Source organism: Artemia sp. Qi Xiang Cuo, unplaced genomic scaffold (genome assembly GCF_049724085.1).
Source record: "Artemia sp. Qi Xiang Cuo unplaced genomic scaffold, ASM4972408v1 HiC_scaffold_3419, whole genome shotgun sequence".
Lineage (NCBI taxonomy): Eukaryota > Metazoa > Arthropoda > Branchiopoda > Anostraca > Artemiidae > Artemia > Artemia sp. Qi Xiang Cuo.
This window is the reverse complement of record NW_028300806.1, coordinates 317978-325605: the sequence shown is the minus strand read 5'-3', so window position 1 is coordinate 325605 and position 7628 is coordinate 317978.

The window sequence follows — 7628 nt, the reverse complement described above, 5'->3', positions numbered from 1 at the left end:
AAAACGCCGGTATAAGTCAACAGATTATTTACTTTACGCCGAATGTGTATGTCACAATACCATTCTATTCCCTATACTGTACGGCGGTGGCCGTACAAATCAATCGGCAAAAAAGGCCAAGTTTGCTTCGGACTTCACAGCCATAAAATTTTTAAGTATCATTTTTTCCCCAAGGGCATTTCATATGGAAGGGGTGGTCGTATGAACTTCGGAGGGGCTCATTCGGCTGGAAATCCCAGAGTAAACACAAGTACAAGTAATTAATTTTTTCAAATTTATAGAGCCATCCGACGGGCAATTTTAGCAGATTTTGGATATGTTGTTCAGCAATTTTTTCTGAATATTTTAGCGTAAAAAAAGCTTCCTAAATGTCAAAAATGGAAAAATCTATTTTTTTGCTCCCTTCCACCCACTTTAAGCAGCCTCATAAGGTTTTCTCGGCGGGCGATTTTAGCGGATTTTTATTTATTATTCTTATTAAAAAATTTTATTATTTACTACTGATATTTAATATTATTTATATTATTTCGATTTAAAATTTTCTATTTATTAAATTATTAATCGAATTATTTCCTTAGAGTTTTATCATTGCCATTGTCGAGTGGATGCCTCGGGTTTTTCGTGACTGGTTTCAATGCGCTACATAAAAGAGTCCGATTTGGTACAGGAGTACCGATTATCATATTTAAAGTAATTTACTAAATCTAAATTATTGTTGTTAGGATTCACCGTATTCCTTCTTTTTTTCCTGTCTCTCTAATAATTTCCCAGACAGAGCAATGTATACAGAGCCGTTCCTAGTGCCGGTTGTGCCCGGGGAAAAATCAATTGCAGCGCCCCACTCCCGACTCAAATATAAGCAAAAAGCTGATTCAAAATAAAAAATTTTATCCAAATGGGCAGTCCCCCAGCTTAACCCCTCACCACCACCCAAGGATCTTGGGGCAGATGCTCTGGTTGCCCCAAGGCCCCCCCCCCTTTGAACGGCCCAGAACCTATCCCCCATGCTATCCCATGTTTCAGGAATCAGAAGATACCTTGTTTGTCCAGTTTCACAGTTCCGTCCGCCAGGTGCAACAAATGTAATAATATCAACCACGCTCTCGTCCGTTTCTTCATAAACTATTCGATGAATGACATCTGCGCCTGTTTGGGTTGCCACCAACACCCTTCATGTCTGAAGCAAGAAATTGAGCTATGGCGCATCAAGTGGGAGAATGTTCCGGTATCAGAGAGGCCTACTTGTGCTGTGTCTTTGCTTCAGGCATGCCACGCCACCTTTTTTCCAAATGTTTTTCTTCTTCTGGCTGTTCTTGCGACGTTACCTGTTAGCACTACTACTCCGGAAAGAAGTTTCTCAACGCTCAGAAGGCTCAAAACCTGGCTGAGAAATTCAACAGGAGAAGAACGATTGAGTGGCTTAGCCCTCCTTGTAGTCTATAGGGACGTTGACATCTGTCCAGACAAGGTCATCGACATTTTTGCCGGGAAGAAAAATCGTCGCCGGTATTTCGTTTTATTTATATTCACCATTAATTTTATATAAAAAAAAAAAAACAATAAAAAATATATAGACTACTTCTACCATTTGGCTTCTTTTTGCGTTATTTTGGCTGTCTCAAAAAAAGCTTGTATTATTTCGATCTATGTAAATAATCGTCTTGTTTTTGTCTTACTAAAAAAATAAATAAAAAAAACCTTAAAGATACGAAAGTATGCCTAGTGGACGCGTCATAGATTTCAAGGGGCAGACTAACGGGATCGTGATAAAGTAATGGTGCTCGTGGATTTTAGAAAAATTCAAAAAAAAAATTGGGTAAACCCCCCCCCCCGCCCCGAACACAAATACTTGAGACTGCCCTGGTTCAATCACATTTTGGCCCTCTTGATCTGTAGTGCCTTACTGATTATCCCTTTGAGGACAGCTTAGCACCAGTTTTGGTAATTACTTCAGAAGTGTAAAATTGTCAGGTTTGACCTCTAGTCGTAATAGCGCCGATTTATTTGAGGAAGACACTATCAAAAGACACTGGCAAGTTGGCTGCCGACCTGTAGTCAGCTCAAATCGACTCTCTGAAAATAGATTATTCCCTATATATTAACACTCATTTTATTTGATCCTCAGATTAATCTTACTGGAATCCCGTACCATCCCCCCCCTCTCTCTCTCTCTCGCTCGCACGTGTACAAGCACTTTGACAACCAAAATGTAGAAATTATGTGAAATCGACCATTTTATAAAAATTTTTAGTTTGATTGCATTACTAAAAAAAAAAACCTTAAATAGACGAAAGTATGCATAGTGGACGCGTCCTCGTTCGCAAGGGGCGGACAAACGTTATAGAGCTAACGTAAATGTTGCTCGAGGATGTTAGACAAAGTCCACGGGAAACAATCTGGTCAACCTCCCCTCCGCCCGAACCAAACTCCTGACTGCGGCCCGGTTGGATCCCCGCCTTCGCGCCGTGTACCTGTCTGTCCTTAAGCATTAAATGAAAATAAATAAAAATACAATTCATATTTTGCAAGTCAATAAATAAGAAATGCACTTTTGGAAAAGAACTCTTCACTTAGAAATATAGTACTAAAGAATTTTCTAATTGTATCAATTGTTTTTAATTTAACCAACCTGGTGTTTCATTTTTTTGTGATTTACCACCCTCCCCCAATACCACTTCCAAAGAGATTCTTGCAATCATGATTCTTATAGAGATTGCATCATGCAAGTACAAAAAGTATATAATCGGTAATTCGACGTGTGTTTGCGTGTTGACTTGTGCCTGTGTTAGCGGTTATGTGTTTTTGCGCCCCTTAGTATAATCCAACTAAGTAACTAAGAAGATTTATCCGCCTTTCCATAATAAATTTACTACGAAAACGAAGTAGCATCCAAACAGAATTAAGTGAAACCAATTTATTAGATACCTATACAATATAGGACAAGTTGGTAAACAGCTAAATGAATGCAAAGGCGTACTAATGAGCGTACTTTGGAGGAAATACAAACTATCTGGAATCTTATCTGGAACAGCCGAAAAAAGATATGTCGTATTACCTGAGAAAAAGGCTAGCAGTTTACTTATCTAAGAGGGTACGGCATACATTTCCGTTGTATTGATTGGGAAGGGCATTTATTCTCCGGATTTTTCCCTAACCGTCTCTCCCCCTAGGTTTTAATTAGTGGGGGTTTTTTTTTATTACTCTAAAAAAGGCAAATTTAAAACCCCGAGCAACCAAATCTAAAATTGGTTACATCCAAATTGATTTAAAAATAACGCTAATCTTGTTTAGGGTTAACAATATCGGATTAACTAAAGTTCTTTTCTTTTTTCAGCATGTATAACATATTATTGGACCGTTCTCAAAAGCGAGCTGATTTGGTAGCGATCGCCTTAGAAAGCTTCTGCTCTTTCGAAACCTTCCCTGGCGTTTATTTTTCAGTGCCAACTATTTACATTCTTCATACCCTGATTCATAAATACTGAGTCTCAGTAAGTAGTCATTCTATTTTGACCCAGTTTTGTGGAACCAAAAGACGTGATTAAGTAAAATGATTAAGTAAAATAAGTGTCGTTTATATAGTGGATCAACCACCCCATGTGGCTTACTTGTGAAATTGGTGTTTGCTATGGATTGTCAGGGTTTATAGGATTCTAGGACGTAACTGTCCAGCAAAGGTGAATCCAGGATTTTTGTTCGCAAGAAGAGGATATCTTTTTCGGAGGGGGGGGGGGGGTCAGTTAATGCATTTTTTTGGGGGAGGGGGTCAACCGTTGTATTGTTTAGTTGTATAATATTAATATCAGTCAAGTATCCCTCCATTTGTATTTTGTAGTAGTCTATTTGTCATAGTATGTGTAAATAAATGTATACTAATAGTAAACACCTTTAGCCTTTTCTTAGCTGTAACTTACCAAAAAACACAACATTATTTTGAAGTTTTTGGTCTTTACTAGGATACCATTTTGACTAATGGCTTATCAATCTATTTGGTTTTTATATATTTTCCTAAGATTCTCCAACGTTTTTAAAAAAAATTCCAGTTTTTCACTTATCTTAAAATTCTTATTGTAGAAGTTTGAGCTTATCTAACCCAAATTAATGTGTCGCTTTATGGCTTGTCCAAATTTTCTCCTTTTGGCATCTATATTTTACAAGTTTCAGAAATTTGCCAACAAAACGCTCCATCCTGTAAGAAAGCAGCCCTTTTATTCGTAAGTTTACTCATTTAAACCCTTAATTCCCATATACTGTTTTGCAGAGAACTGCGACGATTTTGCCGATAGTGGACGATATTTTTTTTTGCAGAATTTTCGCGAAAAAGGCAAATCTGCATAGAAATTTAAAATTCATGCGAGAAAATGTACTCAAGCATCAAGTGAGTAATTAATTGTTAAAAAAAGAAATTACAAATATGGTGGGAAATCTGGCCGTATTGAATAAATAAGTTTGTTTTAGCTTGGAACTTGCTACGGTGGCACAAGCCTTAACCACAAAGAAACATAGTTGACTCAACAAAACAGGCATATACACGCATCGCTGCCTTCCAGTACTGTCTGCGTCTGCCGCCTTGGTCTGCCTGTCTTTTCATATATATTCCCTCTTTCCTCTCTAAGTGGCCGTTCTTTCCCTTATCAAACAACTTATATCCTTCATTTACTTTATAAATCGAACTCCTTTCTTTTTGATTACTGCTTTCCTTTATACTTGTCCCTCTTGTCCTTTCTCCATTAATTAAGAATCTTCATGTCCCTTACTTACTTAGCCTCCGGTCCGGTAGCCTGGATTTTATTATTATCTGTACGTTCAGTTATAATTACATATATAGTACTTATTTTCTGCATTATTATAATAATTAGATAATGTTAGAAAATTAGAAAAAAAAAGTATATTAGTTATCTTTCCTTTATTTTTTCTTAACAGTGTTGTTAACTGTAATTATTCAAAGTAAAGACTTCAGGGGGGCACTGTCCGTTCATTTCTCCTTAATTTTCAATGCTGCTTTTCTTTATTATTCAGCAATACAGAAAATTACGGACTAACGAACTCACTCCCTCGGGTCCCTTCTCCACCCAGTTAGATAATCATTTTAATAATCTTCATAATTTCGTCTCGATTGCTGTTTTTCCATACTCAGGGTCCCGCCTTTCTTTTTTCTCTTCATTTAGATCATCCATTTCTTGATCTTATTCTTGATCCATTTCTTGATCCATTTCTTGATCCTTTAGATCCTCATATGGATCTTAGTCCTTTCTTTTCTTTTTTCTGCTATTAGTTTCCTTCATTTCTTTACTCCTTTCTTTTCGATCCCTGCTTTCCTCAACTAGTCTCCTTGTCAGCAGATATAAGACAATTAGAGGATTCCACTCCTTCCTCATTTTTTCGAACTCGGTATTGCGTCCATAGTACAAAAAAAAAGAAAATGAGTGGTGCTCAAATTTGTCGTTATAAATAATTTTTACCTTATTGCCCAAAGACGGAAGATTATTATTACTGTGATTTGTGGGTTAAGAAAAGTATCGCAACTACTAAGACCAGGGTCTAAGATCTTACCATACATACTTGCCATTAATTAATTTTAATTTACTTTGTCTTTTGTTTTCGTGTGACTCTATTAGATTCGATATCATTGTGTCATGGAAACGGAAACTTCTGAAGTCAGGTGATATTAGGCAGGATACCCTTTCTTCAGGATTTCCTTCCTATGTGATACAAGAAGAATTTTCTCGATATGAAGGGTGTTGGTGGCAACCCAAACAGGCGCAGATGTCATTCATCAAATAGTTTATGAAGAAACGGACGAGAGCGTGGTTGATATTATTACACTTGTTGCACCTGGCGGACGGAACTGTGAAACTGAACAAACAAGGTATCTTCTGATTCCTGAAACATGGGATAGTATGGGGGATAGGTTCTGGCCCGTTCAAAGGGGGGTGGGGGCGTTGGGCAACCTGAGCATCTGCCCCAGGATCCTTGGGTGGTGGTGAGGGGGGGGGGTTAAGCTGGGGGACTGCCCATTTGGATCAAATTTTTTATTTTGAATCAGCTTTTTGCTTATATTTGAGTCGGGAGTGGGGCACTGCAATTGATTTTTCCCCGGGCACAACCGGCACTAGGAACGGCTCTGTATACATTGCTCTGTCTGGGAAATTATTAGAGAGACAGGTAAAAAAAAAGGAATACGGTGAATCCTAACAACAATAATTTAGATTTAGTAAATTACTTTAAATATGATAATCGGTACTCCTGTACCAAATCGGACTCTTTTATGTAGCGCATTGAAACCAGTCACGAAAAACCCGAGGCATCCACTCGACAATGACAATGATAAAACTCTAAGGAAATAATTCGATTAATAATTTAATAAATATAAAATTTTAAATCGAAATAATTTAAAAAATATTAAATATCAGTAGTAAATAATAAAAATTTTTAATAAGAATAATAAATAAAAATACGCTAAAATCGCCCGCCGAGAAAACCTTATGAGGCTGCTTAAAGTGGGTGGAAGGAAGCAAAAAAATAGATTTTTCCATTTTTAACATTTAGGAAGCTTTTTTTACGCTAAAATATTCAGAAAAAATTGCTGAACAACATATCCAAAATCTGCTAAAATTGCCAGTCGGATGGCGCTATAAATTTGAAAAAATTAATTACTTGTACTTGTGTTTACTCTGGGATTTCCAGCCGAATGAGCCCCTCCGAAGTTCATACGACCACCCCTTCCTTTGCCGATTATTTGTACGACACTGCCGTACCAGTATAGGGGAATAGAATGGTATTGTGACATACACATTCGGCGGTAAAGTAAATAATCTGTTGATTTATACCGGCGGTTTTGATGAATAATTTAACAAATTTAATTAAATTTAGTATAATTAAACAACAAACAGTAAATTGTCAAATTCTCGATTAATTTGGCAGCTAAAAGAAAAAAAAATATCACGCGATGTGCCTTTTAACGTACCTCCCCAATATACTAATCATTACCTTCGCAAATTCAATTTTGTGCGCTTAAAGGGCCTTTAAGTGGCACCTTGTTCCTTATTTTTTGCATGTAGAATTAAAACTAAAGCATACCATCCAATTCAAGAGCCAATACTAGTTTTAAATCTAGCAGTCATCTATTGCCCGTTCATAGATTCATTATGATCTTTTCCGTTATAACAATTTATAAATCTTATAATTCCGCCATTTTCAAAGTTGTAAGTGGGTTTTCCAGCGCAAATGAGTTAACCTATAAGCTCCTTTCAAACGACGAAATTGGATTAAAAAAAAGTTGAAAACAGTGAAAAATAAATAAATTTTACAAAGTAGGCTATTAAAAAGCTATAAATCAAATTCAGATTTTAAATTTTGATGATATATTTTTACCATAGTTCTATTAGATGAAAAACAAGGAACAAGAAGTTAATTTGATGGTCCTGTGAAGGTCATATGTAGTATCGAATGATTAGCTATAAGAAGGACTATATGTAAATATACACAGGGAAGGGCTATCTCCTGCACCGTTGACACTTCCAATTGTTCTATTTGTAAGTTACCGCATGTCTATCAAAATATGGAAATGTAACAGAAGCTGGACGTGTCAGAAAGTATTAGAAGAAGGTTCACAGTATATTATGTAG